The following is a 26,955-nucleotide window of genomic DNA, read 5'->3' as shown; positions in this document are numbered from 1 at the left end:
GATCTCCTCCTCCTGTGCTTGAGAGAGACACAGAAGGGCAGACTCACATGCCTAGACACCCAAAACTATTCGACTTAGGTGATAAGCGTGGGGAGGTCTAGTTTCGGAGACAAGGGGCCTCTACTGTATGTCTTAAATGTCTTATTTGTGTACAACATAAACTACATTGGGTAAGCTGACTAGCTGATTGGGGGTGCTATTTCCTGTATTTAGAAGGTAAATATTCAATTTATAAATAAGGATCATACTTTGTGGAGATTCATTTATCACGGTCGGGTCTGGAACTGTACTTTCTCTCATATCTCCTCAAAAGCAGGGAAATTGCTAGGCTAAAAATGTCTAAGAAAGTTGTCGTTTCTCGTGAGTGTGAAGATGTCTAAAGAGACCACTGATGAGAGAGGAGTTGATGTTGTGTGCAAGCATCATGTGACTCACCCTCAATGACACAGTGGGGGTCAGAGTGGAATGAAATTCTGCTGAGTGGCCAAAAATGTTTAGCAAGGCCATGAATCACTGGCTCGTTATTACGATTAATGACAGCGTCTCGTCCGCGTGACTCACGTTTGTGACCAGGCGGCGTGACGCTCGCCTGCTTGGCCTCCTTCCAGTTGCTCACTCCAGGCCTCGGTGAACCTCCACCACCACCATTCTGACTGTCCGACCACTGTTTTCTGATATCCGCTAGAGGCACCAGGTAAGAGGGCGCTCTATAGGCAAAAGGGGACACACGGAGGTAATCTGCTCACGTAATGAAAGCGCTGCAGCAGCTGGAACATGGCTATTAGCAGGTTAATTAGGCAATAATGAAAAGGATACCTCAGGTTACTGTGGGCTTTAGCGCAATATGATTCCTCGCTCGCCCATGCAAGCTGGGTGTTAAATCTAATCCCGCCATATTAATAGAGAAGCGCCGCACCGCCGGCTTCATTATTGCCACAAGACTTCACTCGCTCGCAAATCGAGAACGGCGAGCAGGTTCTCGTCGCCGCCTGTCAGCTCGGGTTAGTGCAATGAAGCTTGTGGAGTTTTGCGAGGGGAGGTATTTGCGGTGTGTTTCATTGGCCATGACGCTGATCAGCAAAACTTGAGTGTGGCGTTTAGTGATGGAGAATCATTTTTCACTTTGACAGATGCATAAGCACTAAAATTTGCTACTTATGAAAAGTCCAGAATGCCAAAATAACTTTGAACTTTTCCCCTTCTTCAACACACGATCACGCCTGATCAGCCAGGTTATAAACGAGTTAATTTGTAATTCTAAATATATTTATTTTTACTCACATCGGACGATTACTTCATTCTCTTCCACCATCGCCACACATAGATTGCAGTCTGTACTGCCGTTACTTGAACTGACTTGAACACACTGCACAGAACACATGAAGGACACATATGTCCATATCATTGGAGTAGATCCTTTCACATGTTCAAGGATACCAACTTTATCCTTGATGATGGTTGTGACGGTAGAACAGATAACACCCAGAATGGGGCCAATGCCTTCATGGGTATTTGTTGAGTGTCTGCCGCAATGTCCCCCAGAAGAACAGGATCATCATGGACTTTACCAGGTGCAAGGACGCCATTGTTTTGGAGACAGAGGAGCTCCAGCCACAAGCAGATAGTCACAATACAGCATAGCTCGCACGTATACTGCAGAAATACTGCATTTGTTCAAATTCATCGGCCAAATTCTAAAATATAAGATTTCCATCACCGCAGACCTCACAGCTAGGAGGACCAGGGTTCGATTCCACCCTCGGCCATCTCTGTGTGGAGTTTGCATGTTCTCCCCGTGCATGCGTGGGTTTTCTCCGGGTACTCCGGTTTCCTCCCACATTCCAAAAACATGCTAGGTTAATTGGAGACTCCAAATTGTCCATAGGTATGAATGTGAGTGTGAATGGTTGTTTGTCTATATGTGCCCTGTGATTGGCTGGCGACCAGTCCAGGGTGTACCTTGCCTCTTGCCCCAAGACAGCTGGGATAGGCTCCAGCAACCCTCGTGAGGAAAAAGCGGTAGAAAATGAATGAATAAATGAAGATTTCCATCATAATTCCCCCCTTTGATCATGTAAATGATCATACAACCTGATAAAATAAACATGATTATATGCGTGATTATCATCAACAGATTTATGTTTTGATGGTGAATATGAAAAGTGGAAACGTGTGGTGACATTGAACTTGACCACACCGAGGTCAGATGCTGACATGTTACATTTTCAACCTGAGATCCGCAGATGTCTCTATTAAAAGCAGCGGTGGAGTCAAAGGTCATAGCCTCCTCAGGTGATCGTGACCATGTGACCCCACCAACCCAGCTAATTGACTCACAAATGCATCGGTGTTCTATAAGTGTAGGCCTGTAAAGTCAATAGGACTTGATTAGCCGCTGCCTTGTCATTGACAGCTCCTATTTGACCTGTGACCTCAGATAACGGTGATCCGAAGTCCGTAAACCGCCCTCGCCATCATCTCTCCTCTTGGGGATAGCTGGTGTCGCCCTCCGACTCGGAGGCCTCCCGGCGGAGCGTGGGGTAGCGGCTAGGGTGGACATTGTTGCTGGGCTGCGGAGGAAGGGCTGCGAAAAGCTAATCCTCAAATCCGAGCTTGGATTTGAAGCAGGCAGGCTGAGAGAGTAATTGGCTCGTTGCTAATAATTGGATTTTTCTCCTCCTTAAGGCGCAGAGAGAAAGAAGACCATGTTTCATCTCAACATCCAAAAAGAATGATGGTCTGGATAATGTGGCACCGCTCTAATAGGTGAGAAAGTCAGCCAAGCATTGATTACGCCTTCATTTATTCAACACCTTCAATTTGTTAATTGATATTACAGCAGGTACACATGTTCATTTACAACATGACAACATAACACTGCATCTCACTGAGGACACCATCAAACTATTATTCATATATATGTTTTTCTACTCTTTTTATCCTTTTTTGTCCACACGCAAAATGCATTAAATCACTAATTATGTACCTCCAATATCTGCCAATATCTTAGTGTGTTATATTTATTAAGCTCTATTCACTACGGTTGTGTTACACTACAGTGACTTAAATAAATTACTTCCTTCAGGCTAAAATGGCCTCAGCTTTATAGCGCCTCCATCCATCCATTTTCTATGCCGCTTATCCAGCTGTCTTCGGGCGAGAGGCGGAATACACCCTGGACTGGTGGCGAGCCAATCACAGGGCACATATAGACAAACAACCATTCACACTCACATTCATACCTATGGACGATTTGGAGTTGCTAATTAACCGAACATGTTTTTGGAATGTGGGAGGAAACCTGAGTAGCCGGAGAAGACCCACGCATGGGGAGAACATACAAACTCCACACAGAGATGCCCAAGTGGAGATTCGAACCCAGGTCTTCTTGATCTCCTGACTGCGTGGCCAACATGCTAACCACTCATTCATTGTGTATAACGCCACCTTCTTCTGATATTTTAAGGGGTGGTTGACATTACTTTGGTACTGGGGTGTTACAAGATCTCATTCAGAAAAAAAATGTGTTGTAGTGACTAGGCCTGGGATGATAGTAAATTAGTCTCAAATGGCTTATTATATGTGCCCTGTGATTGGCTGGCGACCAGTCCAGGGTGTACGCCTTTCACCCAAAGACAGGATAGGCTACAGCACCCCCCGCGACCCTCGTAAGAAAATGAATGACTGAATTACGCATGTGTGTTTTGTGTGTTATTGGCTAGTGTGCAGCACTTTGGGCAGTTAGCTGTTGGATATGTGCTATATAAGTATATATGACTTTGACCTTGACCCTAAAAATGTAAGAAAAAAAAATAATTAGAAGGTCCTAAACATACTTTCTACGCTCTGACTGAAAATATTCCATCTTTAAAGGAGGACTACTACTTCTACAGGGGCATCAAACTAATTACTCAAACTACTGTGAGGGCTTCATTGTGCTTGGCATTACCCTGGATGTCCTCCATGATGATGTCGAAGCTCCTTGTTGTCCCAGGTGAAGCCATTAGATGTAGAGACATGATGGAGAACATCCGCCATCATCTCTCAGCGCCTCCACAGGCTTTGCTAAATCCAAAGGATGCTACAAACTTTATCCTACACCTTCCCACCTGGGGTTTATCCATCTTCACTTGTTACACACATACAACTTCCAACAGCACAACGCTGCTGCTACAGACATAGATATAATATATGTCCAACACAGACACAACACAGCATTTTAGGGTGGGATTGGCCACCGATCAATATCGGAAGATTTTCATAAAAAACGATAAATGTCATTCCAACGGCAAACATTACATGACTGCTGTATCATCAGTCTAGTCTGTAAAACCTCATGGATTTAGTTAGCTTGATACAGGCTACACTGTACAGTCTATGTATTGATATTTCATGCATCTTTTTTGTGCACGCTTTGCCTAGGTGTCAGTGGAGGCAGCTAGCTAGCCCCCATGCTCGAGTTATCGGCCTAGCTTCTCGTCTTCAGACTCCAAATGTAACTTTTACCACACTGACATTTTGTTTTGTACACAGTTAGTTCAGAGCTCAACAGCTAAATAACTCTACGGTTTACATTCTTTCGCTTATATGGCGTTAAAACCAAGGTACGTGGCAAACGGGGATTATAGTGTGCCAACACATGAAAATATTAATACTGCTTCACTTCTTTTTACACTTGTATGGCACTTAACTCATTCAGACCCAGCCATTTTGGCCATTTTTGATCATTTTGACTGAATTATCAAGGCACACAGAATATTATAGGCTTATATCAACATGGTATGTTTCAAAACAATGATTGGACTGTCATCTTTCATCAGAAAAAAAGTTCCTACTTTTTCCGTTCTTAATCAGCAGTAGAACATAAGTTTCATAAGTAAGTTTCAGCTATCAGCTATCGGTTCCCTCAAAACAAAAAAAGTGAGAAAAGGGCTTTGTGCGAAAAGATACATTTCAAGCATAGCTTTCACTTTGATACAAATTTAGCCATATATACTTAGCCAAAATATGCCAAAACATGAACAACACAAAAAATGTTTTTTTTTAACAGGAAATAACTATTTATAACGTGTGCAAGCGAGTGAATGCATTCTGATTTTCACCTCAATAATCTCTTCAACCCGACAAGACCCTATACCAGGGGTGGGCAAATATTTGGACTCGAGGGCCGCATTGAGTTAACAAAATTGTCTGGGGGGCCAGAACATATACGTATTTAACACACACACACTATTTTATGCTTATCATTTTCCTTGAATTATTTGTCTAATTTTATCTGTAAAAGTGTTATCCTATATCAGTTGTATGTTCTCATGTCCCTTTTTTTAGGAGCACTTTAAACATCACACCACATCAAACTATGTCATTTAATTTGACAGTTTTGTTGTTTATTTTTTACTAAATCAGACATCCGACTTGCAAGTCATGTTGCCACTTTGTATGTTAAAAGTTGAAGTTACTTAGAAAGCAACTGGCGGGCCGGATTCAAACGCTTGGTGGGCCGCATGTGGCCCCCGGGCCGTAGTTTGCCCACCCCTGCCCTATACCTTTCACTTCCTAGTTGCTGTGCAACCTGTATTTCTATGGGAAAGATCCCGGCCGAGTTCTTATAAAAGGCATTTCTGCCATCTTGTGGCCATTTTTAAAACTGCGCCAACATGCTCTCTTTTATTGTGGAGTTGCATCATCACCTCGTTTTGCCTTTAGCACAAGACAAAGGCTAGCAATCGGGTTGAAAAAAACATATAAATACATCTTTGGTAGCGAATAAATTAAGAATATTAAAAGTTAGTATTAATGACAGCCATAGTTTAGATTAAATTATGTTAAAATGTAATTAAACAATATCATTAAATATTTATCATAATTATAAAAATATGAAACAAATATTTTTATTTAAAAAAATTGTTAGTTTTTTTTTAAATGCCAAAAAGCAGGTAGAGAGGTATTGAATATAGAAAGAAATTGCCGTCAGTAAGTGTCAATATTTTGCATCTCATCACAAACAGCCTGTTCCATCATCATCATCATCCAGTGTGTTCCATGCAATACACAGTAAAGGCAGTTCTAATATAAACATAATCACAGTGTAAGTGCAGACGAGAAATGTGCTTGCTATCATTTCCTTGCATTAAAGGTCAAAGCTAAAAAGTCTCTCCTGAGTGACAACCCTTACACGGAACAAAGCGGATAGAGCTTTTTGTGTTATTTCCACAAAGCTCTCATTTTGTCCAGTAAAACGCACCCAAGCCGGTTGCTCCGGACAATCCTTGAGGGGAAAAAGTCTCGTAGATTAGAGGCTGAAATTGGGCTACAAATTGGAAGTGCATTAATACCACAAAAGGGCAAACACGACGAAAGTGCAGAATGGGAGCATGTTAGCGATGTAGCGGCTATACTTATGGACGCGAACATACTGTACTTTGAACTATCGAGCTACACTCATTCAACACCCAATTTTTTTATTATCATCATAATAAACAGCAGAAACCTTTTGAAATAGTGTACTGTATTCTTTTAAAAATCATTTCCATTGGTTGACATTTGTCAGGTTTTTTTCAAGTGGAAAAGTCAGAAAAGAGCGTTTGTATTATATATATTTTTGGTCATATTTTTATGATGTCATCGGTTGCTATGGAGTCAAAAATAATGGCAGCTGACAAACCATGCAATGAGTAGCTGACTAGTTAAAGTGTTTTTTTCTACGACATTTTTTCTCTCGGAGATTTGAGACTTTAGTATTTAAATTTCAAATTGTATTTTTCAATGTGGCCTTAATACTCCGTCCTAAATTGATAACATCAGCTAATGAGCTAAACTAAAAGTGGCTAACAACCAAGGCTAGCAAGCTAGTCTAATGGTATGGAAAGAGCTAAACCAGAAAGCAGTAGGTAATTAGCTTAGCTGACGGCAGCAAACAGGTTAATGCAAGTGGGGTAAACTAAAAGAAGCTAATGCTAACAGTTGCCGACAAGTGAAGCTGCTAGCAGCGAGTAAGTAAACAGTAGCTGATTAATCAAACTGAAAACAGCTAACAGGCCGTGCTTACTGTTCTAATGAGTAAAATTATAACAGCTAATGAACTTTAGTAACAGTACCTAACAAGAAAAGCCGTTAACACAATATATTAACAGTGAAGCTAATGAATTACATTAAAATCAGCTAACAGTAGCCAATGAGGTAAACAAAAGGCAGGTGAGGATTATAGTAGCATTAGCTGACAAAAACAGCTAACACTAGCAAATGAGCTAAACAGAAAGCATCAAATGGTAGCAGTAGCTAAAAAATTAATGTAGCTAATTAGTTAAGGTGGTAGCAAATACAAAACATGCTAACAGTACATATACTAAGTGAAATAAGCTAAGAAGATATGCTAACAGTAGCTGATGTCAACATGTGGATTTGTTTTCAGTAGCGTATCTACTGAGAGGTCATTCATAATTCACGCTCGTGCATTTTGGTAGGAGGCAAAAGTGAAACCAAAATATGAAGACAAGGTGTTGTAGTGATTGTAGTCGACAGGGCGTGTGTAGTATGTGTGTAGTATGTGTGTAGTATGTGTGTACGCGCTGCAAAGTGGCAGCTTTTTTTTTTGCCTCTACACAATGTTACAATCAACTTGTCGTGTTTGTTGGTTTTAATTGTGTAGCTGCATTTTTGTCTGAAAAAAACAGCAAACAATGCGAAAGGAAATGTGGAATTACATGGTACAGATGAATATTTCTTCCTATTAAAAGCAAGAGGAAGTTTTTTTTTAAACATAACTTGTCATTTTGTTGACACTGCGTGAACATTCGCACCTTTTTGGTATGGTGTCGTCACCTTTTTTAGTGGAACTTGTTTCTATTTAAGGATGTGTAAGAAATATGTACCTTTATCACAAACCTGCTTTAAGACATATTAACTAAACATGACATGGAAAACTCCAAAAATTCCAAAGCAAAACTAAAATGACAATAATAAAAATGTTAGCTTGTGATTGTGATTAGAAGGCTGATTGTTCTTGTTATTCTTGTGCAATGAAGCAGCTAGTTCACTCCCAAGGTGCAAATGTGCACATTTAAAGCTGCACTGCTGCCTCCCTCAGGTCACACGTGAGTGTGTTTGTGAGCCACTTCACTGTGGCCTGCACTCGAACGCACCACGCCGCCAAACACTCAATGGCCAATGTTGTTAGTTTGAGGGTTTTTTTTGTTTGTTTGTTTAAAAAATAAATACAAATCTGTGCATTGAGTAATAATACTTAAAAAATAATAACACCAGTTACATATTGTTACTTTAATTAATTAATTAAAATAATTTATTCTGTGTACCAATATTATATTACATCAAATAAATATATACTACTACTACTACTAATAATAATAATAATAGATGAATAAGGGCATTGATATCAGTTTTATACATTGTTATTTAGTTTTTGATTACAAACCTAATTAAAAAAACAAAAAATTTAGAAGCAGGTCAGTGATGACAGTTTATTGTTGTATGTTTATTAGATTTTTTTAATTCATTCACTCTGTGCACTTAACACATACCATGAAATCATATAACTACTTCAGAATGTATTATTTAATATTTGTACACTCATGTATTTTCTTTGATTTTTATATTAATTAATTAAGTGTTTGGACATATTTAAAATTAAATGATTACATTTAAATGTAAAAAAAAATCATACATTTTATCAATTCATTCTGTGCTTTTAAACAAGTTGAATGCAACTTAAGATCAAATAAGTACATTTAAATTCAATAAATAACTGCATAATAATATGCTTTATTCTTTTGTTTATTTGTTTACTCATTAAATGTAAAAATATGTCAATCATACCTCAAATAAATAATAATAATACAATATTTGCATTATGTTTATTCATTAATTTTGTGAACATTAGAATCAAATAATGCAATCATGTATTATTGTATAATTTCAATGTTGTACACATATGGTTAGACTGCTATGCAAACAAAGCAAAAGCTCTTGAAAAGCTGCAGTTGTGTTTTTGTATTCAAATGTCATCTTGGTGGGGGGTGAGTGGGGGTGGAGGTTGGTGGGGAATTGGGGAGGGGGGGGGGGGCATCTATTGTCTGGTAGGAAACAAAAGCAGAGTGACATCACTAATGTTTGAAAAGTAAACAGCAGGCTCCAAGGCGGCGTGGAAAGGCAACCATATGTCGAGCTGAGGCCGCCGGTGTATCGCTGACACGGCCGCCAAGGCGACTCTTGTAAAACAATTAGGCCGCTATTAACATATATTTTATTAATTGGCCTGTGGCGGGCGTGTGGCGGCGTTCTCACAGAGAGTGACAGCTGAAGGAATCGGGTCACGTTAGCTGGCCGGCTATCGATAGCAGCAATCGATGCAATTAGAGATTAGCGCATACTTTTGTCATTTACGCTCTAATGTATGCATGGATTTCTCTTTCACTGGAAAAATGATTTCCTCCCCCTCCTTGTTTGCAGCGACTGTGTCATAATGAAAGCCCGCCCGCTTCCTGTCTCGACCATCCGCTCTAATTAGAAAGTCTGCATGGCGTCAATAGTCTATTAGGATTAATTAGGATAGGAAGTGACAGATGACCATGTGGAGGTCAAACCATCGAGCTCGTCAAGTGACGCAAAATGTTTGTCACTTTTCATGTGTCGGGGTCACGTTGTATGCCATTTGCTTGTATCCGCGAGCAAGGTTACATCAAAAATGACTTGACTTGTTTCTGCACGGTGACAGGTGAGGAGACGCTAGGGAAGAAAACCTCTATTTTTAGTGCAGATCTGGGAGTTTAGTTTCACTTTTCTTACCATGGATATAACATAAAATGTGTATCTTTTTAAGCTGTTTTTTCCTTGGTGGTGGTCAGAGCGCAGCTACATGTCTACTAGCTGTCTCTTTGTTAGCTAGCATGATTACGCTCCAGTGTAACATTGGCCAAAGTAGAACTTACCTAATTGTGTTGTGTTTATTATTATTGTGTTATTTCAATAATTTCTTAGTAGATAGTTGCTCAGATTCCTTAAGACAACTAATCGAATGGTAAACTTGATTTGTTGCTCAGAAAAGTGGTCAATGATGGTCTTCTCCAGTCCTGTAGATGGAGCTATGGAGATAATGTAGTAATTATTACGTAGCATGATTATACAGAAAGCCACCCAAACGGGTTTCAGTTTTGTAGCATTGCCCAGAGAAATATAAGATATTAAAAACACAGAAATGTTTCATTATTTGGCAGAGGTTATGTTTTGTAGGTGTGTTCAACATAACTTGAAAAGTTCTTAATGGATTCGTATGAAACTTTCAGCAATTGTCGGAAAAGGGATATGGAAGCACTGATTACATTTTGGGAGTGGTCCAGATCACACAGATCATAAGGATTTTTGAACATTGCGAGATAGGACCATTTTCGGCATTACAATACATGCATACAACGCCACAATGGTCAGACTACTTGGGATAAAAATATAGGACAAGTTTGCAAATATATATGACTTATCAAATGTAGGATTATTATTTTGGTGTGAATCATATAATATAAGTGCAAATATGGCGATTGGCGGAGGTCTTCACTCTCTGAGGGTTTTTCTAGTTTCATATATTTTTTTTGTTGAATTGAATTGATTTTTTTTGTTAGTAGGCTGCCTCTCAGCTAGCTTACTGGCTAGCGTAATCTCTTACTGGCAAGAAAGCATTCAGAAACCCTTCTATCCTCACTAGGGTTGCGGAGGTATGCTGGAGCCTATCCCAGCTGTCTTTGGGCGAGAGGCAGGGTACACCCTGGACTGGTCGCTAGCCAATCACAGGGCACATATAGACAAACAACCATTCACACTCACATTCATAACTATGGACAATTAGGAGTCGCCAATTAACCTAGCATGCATCATTGCCAGATTTGTTACATATTTGTCGTGTTATCCTGCCGACAAAAAAGTGAAGCCCTATTTTTGGTGGAGTTACTATTAACATGAATGTCCACACTGTGCAGACGGAGACGTTAGCTAATTGATCGATGCGGTAATTACAAAGCAGACAATTAGTCTAGGTTATTGATAGATGAGCCTGTGCCTTTGAAGCCCCCCCAGCTGTCGTCTGTCCCCACGGGAGACGCTTGTCCTTCCGTGTCCATGACGCGCTTTGACATGACCTCACCACTCTCACTTGTTGACCCCCATCCTGCCTTGCGTGTACCCCAGCATCGTTGTCCAGAAAAAAAATGATATTTCACCTCAAAAATTTTTTTAGGACTTTGTACCATAAAAGCAAGGCGGAGACATTTCCAAATGTCACTCTCACTTTCTTGTCAATGATTGGCACTTAGAAGAGTCATCATTGCTAGCATGCACCTTGTGCCCAACAAAAAGGTAAATGTTACATCACCTTTTTGACCATTTTGTTTGTACTTTGTTATTATTTGATGTTCACCATTTCTTGGTTGGCTTGGGAGGTTGTGTAAAAAAAAAAAAACAGTTTTCGCCCTACACAGAAAGTGTACACAAGGGCTGTCCAAAGTGCGGCCCAGGAGCTATCTACGACCTATGGCTGTTTTTTTCATCGGCCCTTGCACATTCTAAAAATGCAAATAAAACATAAAAGTATACCAAAAATAAAAAAAAAACAGTTTCCATGAGATGAAGACATTAGGTGAATAAAATCATACCATTGGGGAAATAAATGCATATAGTTGAAATATTAAAAAACAAAATATGTAATTTTGAAAAGTCATAATATCATGAGAAACAAGCAAAAGAAAGAATAAAGCTTAAATTTGAGGAAAAAATAGCTGGGGTTAAAGTTATAACATTATGCAATAGAATAAACTCAAAATATGATGAGAATAATGACATGATGTTACAAAACAAATGTAAAAGAAGAAAGAAATATTTGTATCAATAAAATGGAAAAGTGTAATATAAGGACACGACTGTCACCCATAACACAGTTATTTTCTTTAAATATAAAAAAAAGTAAAGTTAAAATTTACATATAGCGAGGTGAATAATGATCTTTTGTTTTTGTTTGCACAACTTTTGTTTTGACATCAAAGCCAAACACCCCAAAAGCGGCACAAAGTTGGAGTCCAACCCCCAATTTTGTAAGTGTCAAAACATTTTGAACAATCACAATTATCAGCATGTTTGTGCTAATTTGCATATATATATTTTTGACATCACTGTGCTGCCTTTCTTTAACAAATCGGTCGACTCCAGATTTGGTAATTGAGTGGTTAGAGTTAGCGCGCAGACCTCACAACTAGGAGCCCTAGGGTTCAATTCCACCCTCAGCCATCTCTGTGTGGAGTTTGCATGTTCTCCCCGTGCATACGTGGGTTTTCTCCGGGTACTCCGGTTTCCTCCCACATTCCAAAAACATGCTAGGTTAATTGGCGACTCCAAATTGTCCATAGGTATGAATGTGAGTGTTAATGGTTGTTTGTCTATATGTGCCCTGTGATTGGCTGGCGACCAGTCCAGGGTGTACCCCGCCTCTCGCCCAAAGACAGCTGGGATAGGCTCCAGCACCCCCGCGACCCTCGTGAGGAAAAAGCGGTAGAAAATGAATGAATGAATGAATGAATAAACTGCCGACTCCGGGCTGAAAGAAACTGCCCTCCTATGTTGTTCCATGCGTTTCTTTAAGGTTTGTCTGGTCTCTCCAATGTAGAGAGACCCCTACCTATCATAGGACCCCTACACTGCTACACTGCACTGCGTAAACAATATTGCTGAGTTTGCTTCTCAGGATTTTGTCGTTGGCCTGAACCAGCTACTGTATGAGGGTTTATGGATATGTTAAGTTTGTTGTTGACATGAGTTTCTCTGACAAACCAGCCACGTACGAGACCACCACATTTAGGTTCTTATCCTCAGGCTAAGGTGGCTAACTCTAATCTTGCAATATTGCTGTTTAGTTCAGTTAAAAAACAAAACTGTGCGGCAATGTACCGCTTTCATTCCTGAAAACACACTAAAAACACTTCTGTACTCCGCTGCTAGTGTGTTAACCAAAACAAAGTACACTGGTTGCATATCGTGCCTGGAGGATTTAGCACGCCGTGATAGCATTTTTTTCTTCAAGACGCGTGGACGTCGATGGGAACGTAATGTAATGTTGTGCGGTTAATGTGTGCACGAGAGACGCGTGTTGCACTCCAACTCTCCAGAGGACGCTCTCTGGTGCAGTCCAGCAATGGCCTGCACTGCTGGGGGGCATACTTAGCCCTGCCCCCCCAGAGGAGCACTGTTATTATTGCTAATCTGAAGTGATAAATACACTGCAATGCCTCCATACTACATACACTTCACTGACTGTTGGGGGGGATGCACCTTGGAGACTCTTGGAGGGTTTTTTCTTCTTCTTTGATTTTTTTCCTGCTGTTAAAAAAAGCTTTTGTCAGAAGCATACAAAAAGTTCCCATTAGTGCTTACAATTTTTTACTATTTATTTATTTCTACTATTATTTTACTTTGACTGTATTGTGTTTTATTTCATTCATATCATTGGGGTGTTTTAAGGTAATTTTAATGTTTTTTTTAATAATGTTTTTTTCTGTCGATATTCCACAAACTAGTGACAGATAATTGTCATAAACATTTTACAGCAGGTTAACAGTAAAGGCAGGAGCAAAAGTCAACAAGTTAATAATATTACTGTAATTTCTGGTCTATAAAATGATTTTAAATAAACTTTAAACTAAATTATGGCTAAGTTCTAATCATCCCCTTTACTTCAGAACTATTCGTTAAATACTGTGCCGCTCATGAGACAGTGAGGGAATGGCTTTTTTGGCAGGAATCAATCATGAGCGATCAGTGAACTCATAACGAGTTTGTCAACCCACCAGAAATGGCAGGGGGCCATTACTCAATATAACAGTCAGTTTCATATTACAAATAACACTAAAGTCATCACACGGCAACACTCAAAAGGTAGCATGGAAGCGTACAATATAAGAACCAATACATTTGACATAATGCCTTATGTCTAAGCAAAGTATTCATTGGTGCAATGATGTCAGCCTACCTCTGGGTTACTCTGCCTTCCTCTGTTTTTCCTCTAAATTTATTTATACACCAGTGTATAAATATACACTTCTAAATTATACATTAATGTTACATGTTAATAAAGAAATTTCAATTTCGATTTCAAACAATTTCAGTAAATCAAATATGCAGGTTTATTCATTACAGTCTAGATCAGGGGTCTCAAACTCAATTTACTTGCGGGCCATTGGAGCTAGGGTCTAGGGCAGGGGTGGGCAAACTACGGCCCGGGGGCCACATCCGGCCCGCCAAGTGTTTGAATACGGCCCGCCCGTTCTTTCCAAAGTATTTCATTTAAACTCAACATACAACCTGGCATCATGGCTTGAGCCAACCTTTTCATGGTTGAAGTAGCTGACTTATCAATTTTCGTTATTTGATCCTGAAAAAAGGGACACAAGCACATAATAATAATCATAATAACAATAATAATAACAATTAGAATAATAATTATCATTATTATTATTAACCAAATAATAATAATAATAATAATAATAATAATAATAATGATAATAATAATATTAAAATTATAAGGAACTTTACATCAAATAAATGATCTCAAAGTATGTATATAGCAGACTCCATGACACTTAAAATATATAGTCTGATCCCCCCGTCAATTTTCTTAAATCAATGCGGCCCCCGAGTCCAAAAGTTGGCCCACTCCTGGTCTAGGGTCACTATTATAGTCACCTTCACGCTCGTAGTAGTGACATAATAAGAGAAAATAAGACATTTAATACATGAATAATCCCGTGTTTGAGATGATTGTGCCTGTTGTGAGATCATTCAAACCTGCAATAAAAGCCGCAGATTAGGATTAGGTCAGCTGCTTGTACAGTATGTGTCACCAAAATGACAGTAACATTACCTCGTGACCACTATACTACATATCATCACAATGCCTTTGAATTTTGCTTTTTTAACCAAGCCACAAAGATGTGTAAAATATGCCTAAATATGCTTATTTCTGACTGCTAATAGGCCGTATTTAACCATGAAACAGAGTAAAGCCATGAAATTCAAAGCGCAAAGTGGCGAGGGATTACTGTAATGTGTAAATGCTTGGAGGTGAGTGTGTACGAAGCCTAATGATAACGTTTTTAAAATGGGGGGTCAAGCTAAACTACTGTCAAGACAAATATTTCCACTGGAGTCCACTTCCATAAAGCAAGACAAAAGAAAGTAAAAGTGTTTCTTGGGAATCATGGCCCTGGGCGGGAAGCGTTCTGCTTTCCTTTACGTGCACAAAGACGTGCTTTGTGTGCACGCCCATTACGTGCACTCTTGACAACATATGGCTTGAGGGTGGGGGTCGGGGGGGTTTAGATATATATTGCACGGATGAGGTACTTCATAAGGAGCATGTGATCATGTGACCTCACTGACGCATTCAGCGCTGAATGGACACATTTTCCAAATGCTTTGAATTCCCTGAAAGAAAAGCAGCTAACCTCCAAAGTGGACGTGATGTCCATTTTTCCTCACAGCTAGCATTAGCCATTAGCGTTCACAGTGTACACAATTACAGTCAATTGAAAACTTGGCCTGGTGGGGGTCATTTTGAGGCACAATGCCGTCATGTGTCCATTTAAACGTCCTCTTTCCTTTTTTCTTTTAGTCTTTGTTTGTTCCAAACATGCTTAACAATTTACATTAAAGTACATCACGTGATACACTTACACAATTCAACATGTCCGAAAAGGAGTAGGAAGAAGCATATCACCCAATGATCCGTTCCATCTGGTTGCATCTATTTAGTAATACGCACAGTGTGGAACGTTTCTGTGTGGACAGGGCCTAAAAGCCATTGTGATGATATATATGTAGTATTCTACACTTGTCACAAGGTGTCAGTAATGTTACCATAATGTTCGGCGAGACACACAAGCACCAAAATTGATCGCCAGCACAAAGAATCCTGTTATTGAAGGATCTCATAACAGGAACAACAATCTTTAAGACAGGCTACTGTTGCGGCCATCACTAAAACTCAACTCCGAACCCCCAATGTCACTTCCTGTCTGTCACTCAGCTCCTCAAGCACCTCAATACATTTAGGTTACATTTATTATATCTACTACACTGGGTAATACTAGTTTAAAGGTGATTACAGGTATACCACAGTTGGGTGTGGAACCATTCATTCATTCATTCATTTTCTACCGCTTTTCCTCACGAGGGTCGCGGGGGGGTGCTGGAGCCTATCCCAGCTGTCTTCGAGTGAGAGGCAAAGTACACCCTGGACTGGTCGCCAGCCAATCACAGGGCACATATAGACAAACAACCATTCACACTCACATTCATACCTATGGACAATTTGGAGTCGCCAATTAACCTAGCATGTTTTTTTTTGGAATGTGGGAGGAAACCGGAGTCCCCGGAGAAAACCCACGCATGCACGGGGAGAACATGCAAACTCCACACAGAGATGGCCGAAGGTGGAATTGAACCCTGGTCTCCTAACCACTCGACCGCCATGCCGCCGGTGTGGAACCAATAAACGGAAAAATTGCTGTCTATTCTAAAACTGGTCAATCATGTGATGTTCCTTCATGTAACCCACTCAGCGTTTTTGAAATAAATAAACCATGACCAACAGACGACTGAAACTTCAGTGAAAAAACGTTCACTACCGCCACCTAGAGGACCTACGTGGAACAGCAGTGACATCAAAGTACAATACGAGCACTTTAACGGCTAGCGTTGACTTTGGGTCGCAGGCGATTAGCTGCTACATTGTGATCTAAGAGCAATACTTCTACTAAAATGGTAGCGGACGGTGTTGCGTCTGCGTTAAATCTCAGCAGCCGCAATCTCACGGACGACTTGGCCAGAGCCCATGAAATATTGAGGTCAGTGGCGGCACCAGCGGCCCCGGTTGAGGGGAGTTCATGTCCACAGGCCGCCTCGGCGTTCGCAGACATCCCAGTAGGAATGTCGTACAGAAGAAAGCAGTGATAAAAATTTCATTGAAATGCGCCGGGGATATTGCTAGCATTCTCCCCAGCATCACTATGAAATCTTAATCCGAGTTAATGGAAGAGATATGAAAGCCTTTCTCAACTCAAACACACGCTCTGCATTATTTATCAATTATTGTCAGAAAAGTGATTCCGCTCTGAGATTTGCCGCCGTGAAGATGGAGCCAAAGACGATAGGCATACATGCTCTTTTTGACCTCTAATGCCAGCAGATTTTACAGTAGAGCTGTGTGTGCAATCAGCTAAACGGGGTATAGGGTGGGGCGGGGGTCGGGGAGTGGGGACGTTGGAATAGCTGGAGGAAGACGCGTAGAAGAATCCTTTGTCCTGAAGGTTGAGCACTTTGCTAAAAGCTGGCTAATGTCTCAAACACACTGTGATGTTCAGCAGCTTTCTTTTAAAAAGCTTCTATCCAACCCCCACTCTGCTTTCTTTTTATACTCCAATTACACGAGACATGTTTGCATGACCTCCTCTCCGCCTAATTCGCAGTGACAGCCTCCTCTCTCTCCCGCCTGTGTGCCGTAATAGAAACTGTGTCCCGCGCCGGAAAACATTATTCGCTAATGTAGCCGCCGCGTGTCCGGCGCCGAGCCGGGCCTTGTTCCGGTGCCGCTACATGGCAGGGAACAGGTCCTGATTAGCATTAGCATGTGTACGCGGAATCCCTGAAGACAGCCTGCTTCAATCATGTTGAGGCCTCCTGCACTCTGCTAGGCTGACGCTAACACGCTAGCGGCTCGCTAGTTCACACGAACGAATATGATAACATGATTAAATAATTACCAGCTACTTAGTTTGTCTTCAACAAATGTCACAGTTAGCTTCTTAAATGTTAATATTGTTAGGGGAACAAAAGCTCAGCATACACCATAATACAAGTAAAATGTACAGCATACCACTGTTAAAAAATTACATTTTTTAGCATTTGTCTGGGGCACAGCAGTCGAGTGGTTAGCGCGCAGACCTCACAGCTAGGAGACCAGGGTTCAATTCCACCCTCGGCCATCTCTGTGTGGAGTTTGCATGTTCTCCCCGTGCATGTGTGGGTTTTCTCCAGGTACTCCGGTTTCCTCCCACATTCCAAAAACATGCTAGGTTAATTAATTGGTGACTCCAAATTGTCCATAGGTATGGACTGCTGCCCTTGCGACCCGACCTCAGATAAGAGGAATAAGTAGGATGGATGAAGAGGAAACACAGAACTAATTATGCTAGCAGTTAACCGTTATAAAAATAAATAATGTGGCTTTGTTAGCATGTGACAAACTGACGTTATCTATTGCTGAAATAAAGCCGATGTTGTGCATTAATAAAATACCATTTTTTGGGAGCTTTTTACTAACATCACATTGAACTTTTTACATTTTTCAACAAAGGCGTGGCCAAAACATTTGTCTGCCGTCAGCTGTTCCGTGCTGCTGTCGCTAAACGCTAAAAGCCCAGTCGCGAGCGCCCTAAGAGCGGCGGGCCTGTTTTACTTTGGCAGGGGCCCATTGGACGTGTTTTACTCTGGTGGCGTGGTGGATGTTGATGAAGACGGCAGATGAGGAAGCGGGCGCACGCTCGGCTAGGCGGAATGCGAGGTGATAAAAGCATAAAAAGGAGGCATGAATGTTGGATGTGCTGTCACCAGGATATGCCACCAACTTATTTAGGACGTCGACAACAAGCGTTTTATTGTGGGGGGGAAAAAAAAGTAATGGCTTTTCTCTCTTACCCCGCCCTTTGCTTTTGATGTCCCGCTTTGACGATAATTCATTTGGGTAAAGACTCAGCTTTGTTGTTCGAGCCACAGGTTAATGCAAATGGACTTGCTAAGATTTGAACAGGGCGCAGCAGAAGTCACAATAGCGTGACTTTAATGCAAGTTATTAGCAGAGTGCTGTGCTCAGACCAGACTAGTCACACTCCGAGGACCTGCCGGAATCGCAACTGAGTGATGCCATGACTTATTGATATCCTGCCTTGTTCTTAAATCACTTTAATTATGAGAGCTTGTTAATTTGTGGGGGGGGGTCCGAAGGGAGGTGTTGTGTGTCGTTAAGATGTCGCACAACTTCATCAGTGAGCTGGCATCCATTATTCACTCTCGCTTCTTAAGTATTTTTTGTAGTCGTGTGCAGAAAAGGCCAAGTGGAAGAAGTTAGGAGGTGGAAACGCTGCGATCACGTGACCTGAGTGGGGATGGGTGGGATGAGGAAAGGCGGCTGCAGTGGGAGCAATTTCCCGACCTTCTAACCGCAACTGAGGTGATGCTGTTCATCTTCGGGAGGCTGCTGGTGTCAGGCGGGGGTCCCACGGGGCCATGCACGTGAAGACATCTGGACGTCCTCAGAGTTCCTCCAAACAGCAGAACTTCTCCCCTGCCTCCTTTTTCTGTCCATTCCATCCATTTTTCAACATTGTTTTTTTTTTTTTTTTTAACCAACTCCCAACCCCCCAGCCCCCACAAACACACTGCCGCATCCATGAGAGGACCTGAGCGTCCATCTGTCGTCCTCCTGGCGCGGCCCGTCTTGTTGTTGTTGTTGTTTTTCTTCTGGTTCTGGCAGCCTTCAAGCCACCAAAGACACTCTTTGTATCAATTACTCAAACCTCACAACCTGGGGAACATCTTTGGCTACTACACTTTTTTTTTTTGTTTTTTCATTCTTATTCACTTCTCTCATTTGGGTAAATAACATCCATGTTGTTAAACTCACTCCTTGCATAATAGAAAGAAATAAAATTTAAAAAAGACTCAAAATAATCAAAAACTCAAACTACTGTATGTGTGTAATATAGGTGCATCCTTAAATACAGGAAATTGTCGTAATACAAGTAGCACTCAGGCAGGCAACGTAGCCAAGTGCAGTCGCTCCTCTTGGGTTTTTAATGTTAATTGACGAAATTCATGAACAGAAATAAAATACAAAGACGCAAAACAATCCAAAAGTAAAATCCACAGCATGCTCACTAAAACACAACGACATTTGTGAACCTGATGAAGATGCGTCGTTTAATTATTGCGATTGCTCCTCTCGAAAGTATAAATATATATATAAATATGTGATCATAAAAATAAAATTGGCGCAGACCTCACAGCTAGGAGACCAGGGTTCAATTCCACCCTCGGCCATCTCTGTGTGGAGTTTGCATGTTCTCCCCGTGCATGCGTGGGTTTTCTCCGGGTACTCCGGTTTCCTCCCACATTCCAAAAACATGCTAGGTTAATTAATCGGTGACTCCAAATTGTCCATAGGTATGAATGTGAGTGTGAATGGTTGTTTGTCTATATGTGCCCTGTGATTGTCTGGCGACCAGTCCAGGGTGTACCCCGCCTCTCGCCCGAAGACAGCTGGGATAGGCTCCAGCACCCCCGCGGCCCTTGTGAGGAAAAAGCGGTAGAAAATGAATGGTAAAAAAATTGTAAAAAAAAACATAATAAATACACAATGAATACGATAGTAAAAAAAAAAAAAATTTAATCTTCCGACAAATCGCAGTGAAACAGCAGAATATAAGTGATGGGACCAGGCCAGTGGGGGCCAGCGGTGGGGTCCAGCTTGCTACAAATGACAGACTGTGAGTACACCTTAAATGTAACACACATCTTCTTTGATTTGTAGCAGGCTGTGCACGACTTCCCTTGCTGTTCCATTTGAGTGCTGCACAGGGATTTAAATCACCATTATGTTTTAAGTGTCGGCAAAATGGCCTCCACGTCGGCTGGTATGAATTATTGCTCTACCCCAAACCCAAAAGGCCACATACAGTATGTCATATTTTCCTCCTATTTCCCCGGCGTTTGCATATTCATCCACTCTAAGGTGCTAATATGTGTGTTTCATGCCTGTACTCACATGTTGTTTGCACGCCCGGTTCCACCTGGGCTTGTTTTGGCGTCCTGTCAAGAACGCGGTTGGCGGAACACATGAAAAAGAAACATGGCCATGCATGTTTAATTAGGACAGGACAGAAAGTTCTCCTCTGAGATGTGGCGTCTCCTCCCCCCCTCGACGCTACCCCTGGATTATTTTCACCCTTTTTGAAGTATGAAAAAATACAGTTATTAATATTTCAAGGCCTTTTTGCCATCACCTAAGACACAAACACACACTTCTTATCCTTAAGAAACATTTAACACACACAGCATACTCATCATGTGGACTGGAACAGCTTCCACTTTCCTACAAAGACTTTCAACAAACTCCCCTGCATACAATTGTCGAAAATGTCTCACTAAAATGAAGAATGAAAATTGAGGAACAACTAAAAACAGAAGTCCAACCTGTGTATTTTTCCTTTGCCATGTTTGAAAATGTAACCGTCCGCAAATTATTGTATGAGGAAATTATTATCCCTGTCCATAGTACACATGTGACATTTTGTGGGGCTGTATAATATCATTTTATTCATGCAATCACTTTACTTGCAAGTACAATCGGTCCTTGTTTTAGGACATTTTGCATTGCAGTGTTCTGTGATTACGATGTACTCCCATTAATTACTTGCAAATTTAGTCTCCACCTCAGCGAGGTCTTTGCAAGGCATGCTGGGAAGCCCACGTGCAACTTGTTGTGTTATACTTGGTTGCACTGTGAGTAAGGGAGGCATTTGGGTTGATGACCTGTTGGTTTGTGTTAAAGGTACAAACTACAGTTGTCTTTTATCATCACTTCAATCAGTTTTTCCAAATGTATTCCAAATATTCCAAATAGTGTATATATACATATATAAAATATAATAGATGCATTTTTCTCACTCACACAAGCTTAACTCTCATGTTTACACATACTTCACTTTCACTTTCTAGGCACACAAGCTTAAGTTTCACTTTCTAGAGGGGTGCAGCGACTGTTGTGTATATATATATTGCTATTACAATACAATATGAAAACTTTTAAATTGTATGGCCATGTCCACCGAAGTGTTTTTTTAGCTAATACGTATTTTAAACTCAGGTTACGTAGAAGCTGTATTACACAATCCACAGTAGGTTGGTGATCTTGCTGGCCTGACCTGGTTTCTTTGTGGCAGGGGGGTGTGTGTTGTTGTTGTCTCCTTTGCATAGAAAAGGTCACCAAGATAAATCACAATCTACATGCGTGACTTCCTGTGTTCATCGCAGCCAGCAGGGTCACATGACATGTTCTACTCCTTCGTTAGCACTGGAGGAACACTTTTAATTGTGAACAATGTTTGGAGCCCCCCAGGTCTGAGGGATGTTTGTTACCGTGGTGACACTCCTCAGCTAATGGGCGACCATGATGATGATGATGATGATGATGATGATGATGCAATAAAGTGAAACGTCCCGGCGAGGAGGAGGAGGAGGAGGGACGGGGAGAACACATGCAGGCCTGTGAGGGATTTTTAGCTCCCCTCTTCCTGCTGAGATGTTAATTACATCTCCTTGCAACTCTCCTTCCCACCACTAGTTGGCCCCCTAACATTGCCCTCACGATCATCAAGTCAAAGTCGTTACAAATTGGATTCACTTAGACTTTGCTACGTGTTGTGAGTGTCATGAATGAAAAGAAGAAGAAGAAGCGGAGATGGGAGGGGGGCCTTGTGATGCTGAAGTGATGCTATCATCATCATCATCATCACAGCTAATTGGAGTTCATTATTAATACACTTTGATTGCGCCCCCGCTTTTACATCTTTGCACAAATGAAAGGAGGGAAACAAAGTACACACACACACGCACACACACACACACACACACCTCTACCCCCAACACGCTTAAATCAAAGCATGATTAATTGCAGGCGCCGCTCCTTTAAAAAAAGATGAAGCTATGAGATGCTAAAAATTGATGAAAGCGCACCAGTTAGGGCCTGGGCTTTGATTTTTGTGACCTTTCGCTTTTATTTTGACGAGCCCAGACCCCCTCTTAACCCAACGAGACCCTCTGTCTTCATAAAGTTGCATGAGCCAGGGAACACATTTGGTGTGGATTTTGATTAATGTGTGTCTGCAGGGTGCGAGCTAACAACACAAATATGAACAATTATTATTATGCTGGAAGTGTTATGTGGTGAATAATAAGTCCCATTGAGCGCTTTCCTGCCTATTTCCTGTTCTATGGTTGCCATCACCCATTTTACCCTAATGTAGTGACGTTACAAGGTAAAGAAGGTGCAAACTTTACCGACCTTACCATCAAAGTAAAGGTAAGAGTGTTTCCTCTTGCAGTATAAATAACATGGCCGCATAATGGAAGAGGAGAGGGGTGGGCATGAAACATGATGACATCACAGGAGACCAGCGATTAAATGCGTCAGCATACACACACATATACAGTCATATATAGTACATACAGTACCTATTATTGTTATTACACTAATTACTCGTTTAATATGGTTGATTGGTTCCACACCTGACCATGATAAGTGAGTTTTTGTCAATGGGGCTTTCTTTTTCATTGTTTCATCTTTTTCAACACGTTTGCGCCTTACACTTTTTAACACTTTTTAATTATTAGAGCCCCCTAGTCACTTTTACACTTGTATTCCCCAATTTGGTAGACATAATACGAGGAAATTGCATTTAATCAAAATGGTTTTTGATTATGAAAATATGGTCACCCTATGTTGATATGCTAACATGACGCAGCTCTATCTGAGGATTAGCATCATATATTTTAACTCCAGTGTTTTGTTTTTATCTTTTTAGTCATATTTTCTGCTCTTGGTCTTCAGTTTTTTAACTCCAGTGTTATGTTTTATCTTTTAGTCCTATTTTATGGTCTTAGTCTTTAGCTTCTAACTCCAGTGTTTCCTCAGGGGGGTCCTCCACACTGGGGGCTGTTCGGGTATGCTGAGGGGGTGCCATCCTTGGGTCCCTTCGACACGGCCGGCTGGGGGGTTCCTCCCTTTAATGTGGGGGTCCGCCCGTCTAACGGAGTCGGGGGGCCCGGGTGCTGGTCGTCCGATGGCACGGCCTGCAGCTCCTCCCAGTGTGGACGGCCCCAAAGGTGGCGTTTCCTTGTTCCTCAGTACCATGCCATGTCTCCCTACTGTGTGTGATTGTGTGCTTGCGTGTGTGTGTGTGTGTGTGTGTGTGTGTGTGGGTCTAGTATGGAGGGTGGGAAGGAGGGGCTTTCTTTTTGCTTCATTGTTTTCCTTTTTAATTGTGGAAATTGTTTTAATTCTGGAAAGCACTTTGTGTTGCATCTCCTTGCAGGAAAAGTGCTATATAAATAAAGTTGATTTGATTTGATTTTGATTTGATTTTTTTGCTTGACAAAATGCACACTTCTTTGCAGGAAATGGTGGGTATATATTTTTTAAGCTAGCTACAATACCGGCGTATTGGCAGAAAATACCCAAACAAAGGCATGTTTGGCGTACTTAGCTTGAACAAACAAGCTAATTTCACGAAACGTGTCTTTTAAAGCTCCATCAGTGAAGGGGAAACAAGCAGACTTTCCTAACACCTTTTGACTCAGCTATTAAATTGCTGCGACTTTGGAGCTAATCCCGGGCTATTCCCCGAGCAAGGCAGGAAGCAGCTAGCCTCCAACTGTAACACAACTGAGAATACCCCTGAAACCTCCCGAATGTCTGGAGCAGGGCTTTGGCTCTCGGCAAATAGAATCATCACCCCTGCAAGAAAAACAAATAAATCCTTGGTGGCGCTGTGTTTTGATACGTAACGAGTGGCGGCTTCCCTCTTCTGAGATCTTGTTATGTGGCGCATCAGCGATGTGTCTCTCTGCGGCCACAGTTCATCTGTCAAGGCGGATTTTTCCAGCACAAAATAATGATGCGCTGCGGCGCCCAGGGGCCCACTAAAGTATCTGCTTATTTAAGATGGCTTTGCTGCGCCGCCTAGCTAACACCTGGGCCTCGTGAGTGGAGAGACACAAAGAAGAACACGTCGTATTGAGAGCTGCCCGATTGTTCTGATGTGTGAGTAATGCCGCGCTTATTGTCTGCGGATCTGCACCCGTGATGGATGTCAGGAAAAATATATAGCGCGCTTAGCCACGGCACAGGCGACTTCCTGTCAGGAAAGACGATTTAACAACGCGTCAGCCATCGCGTGCGCTTATTTATAGGCCAGAGATCTTTACCACTGATATTCACTACATAGTAAGAACAAACCAAAGGAACAGGAAGAATCAAACAATCAAGAAGGTTAGCATGTAACTCTAGTTAGCTTATCAGTGTTTCTTAAACATAATTAGCTTATTGTATCTCTTGCACTCTTTATCTAGTCATAGTTTTTGTGTTATCACGCTAACAAACAAAGAAAGCAACAAATGTCAAACAAAACATTACTGTGTGTTTTTGAGCTTGGGAAGATAACGTGACTAGAGCTAAACTTGACATGCTAACCATTTCCTTTCAGAAACAAACCCAACTCTTGTGGTTGTAAACACAAAATCGTGACATGTTGAGACAATCAGCTAGCACCTGCATTAGCCGGAAAGATAGCCTAGCATGGCTACAAAGGACAATTGTTTACTTAAAAATGTGGCAAACATTGCGACCGATGCTGATAAGTTAACTAGCTTGGCATGCTAACTCTCAAACCTAGCTAGATAGTGATTGCTCGATAGCCTGTGTAAACAATGAACTCATTTTATGAAATATGTACATTATAGTATATATTCTGCCGCGAACCCCCGCTAGTTTGATTCTTTAATCACAACGCAGTCGAAAAATGTGATGCCTTCATTTGCATACCGCTCTGCCTCACGTCTCATTTCTTCAACTAAAGTGCCAGCATAAGTTAGCGTAAAGTTGACTTTATTAGCGCGACGTGCCAGTTAAATCGGAGATAAAAGCAACACGTACGTTACAGTAAAGTTCAAACGAGACACGTTGGCCTATAGGACGTCTGACAGCATCATTTATCAAAAAATAATAATAAATCAAAATCTGGTCCACTCAGCTAGCTGCTCCATCAAATAATACACATTGTCGTGTCACCGCGCGTTTATTATTCAATTTGAAAGCTGCCAAACGGGACGAGTTGCTACAAACCCTTTGGGAACAGACGGCCCGGCGGATGTTTTTGTTATCAATTTGCTCTGGTAATGACAGATCTTTACGTCTTTATAGTGTCACTTTACCCAGCGCTCAGCAGCTCTGAGCGGGATTCCACAAATAAAATCAAGTTAGATGAAATACGGTCAGATAAGGCTGCTAGCCTGATGTATTGTAGGCCAGGTTAGCTTGATGATGCCACTCTTTGAATGGACACAGAGATTATATTCTAGTCAGATCAATCTGCTATCAAAGTCGTGATTGACAGCGTTGCCCTTTTGGAGCGAATGATACCGTTTGTGATTAAGTAGCGATATGTAGCACTGCGTTGCTAATTGGCTAGGTGGGCGGCACTGCTGATCAGCCGATGGGGCGTTTGGGTGTAGAGGAGTTTCTTAAGTCAAGGTCTCCTCGTTCATTTGAATGAATCATGGACTCGGGCGCCGGAGATGAATTGATATTCTCACAAGCGTATACCTTCAGGTTCGTTAATCAATGTGTCAACCACCCCCCCCCAACATGAAAATGTGCTTTAATAATAATTCCTTCCCTCGCTGCCCTCGACTTCAAAGACTACCGAGACACCTACTTGTGTTAACGTGGTAGCGACTACAGCGTATCCGAGCAGCAGCATCATGCTGTCAGTGATGAAGTGGTGTACCTTATACCTAACTTTTACTCAAAGTCAGAATTAGAATAACAAATTGGATCAAAACCAAAAAGCAGTAAACAAAGCAAAAAAGCTTCATTCTGACCAAGTGGACATGACAGTACTGTACGTGGTTCTACTTGCTATCTGTGTTTTTCCATTGACAAAAGCAGGTACTACTACAAGACACAGTATGAGTGATGTTAACCACTGCTGTCAAATTTGAGGCTACACAGTTTAAGGCTTTAAATGTCAATGAACTTACCTTCTTTGTCTTAGCCACTTTTCCCAATATTTTGAC

General features: G+C 41.3%; 1 long non-coding RNA gene across 1 annotated transcript in view; it reads left to right on the top strand.

The window, feature by feature from the left end:
• LOC131129988 (uncharacterized) overlaps positions 1 to 26,955 on the top strand; it is a 125,083-nt gene that overhangs the window by 44,924 nt on the left and 53,204 nt on the right. Inside the window, exon 3 of the long non-coding RNA XR_009129938.1 lies at positions 2,686 to 2,766. This is a non-coding gene — a long non-coding RNA (uncharacterized LOC131129988). The remainder of the gene's footprint in view (positions 1 to 2,685; positions 2,767 to 26,955) is intronic.

The sequence above is a fragment of the Doryrhamphus excisus genome, chromosome 5, assembly GCF_030265055.1.
Source record: "Doryrhamphus excisus isolate RoL2022-K1 chromosome 5, RoL_Dexc_1.0, whole genome shotgun sequence".
NCBI lineage: Eukaryota > Metazoa > Chordata > Actinopteri > Syngnathiformes > Syngnathidae > Doryrhamphus > Doryrhamphus excisus.
This window is presented reverse-complemented; position numbering and strand designations above follow the sequence as displayed.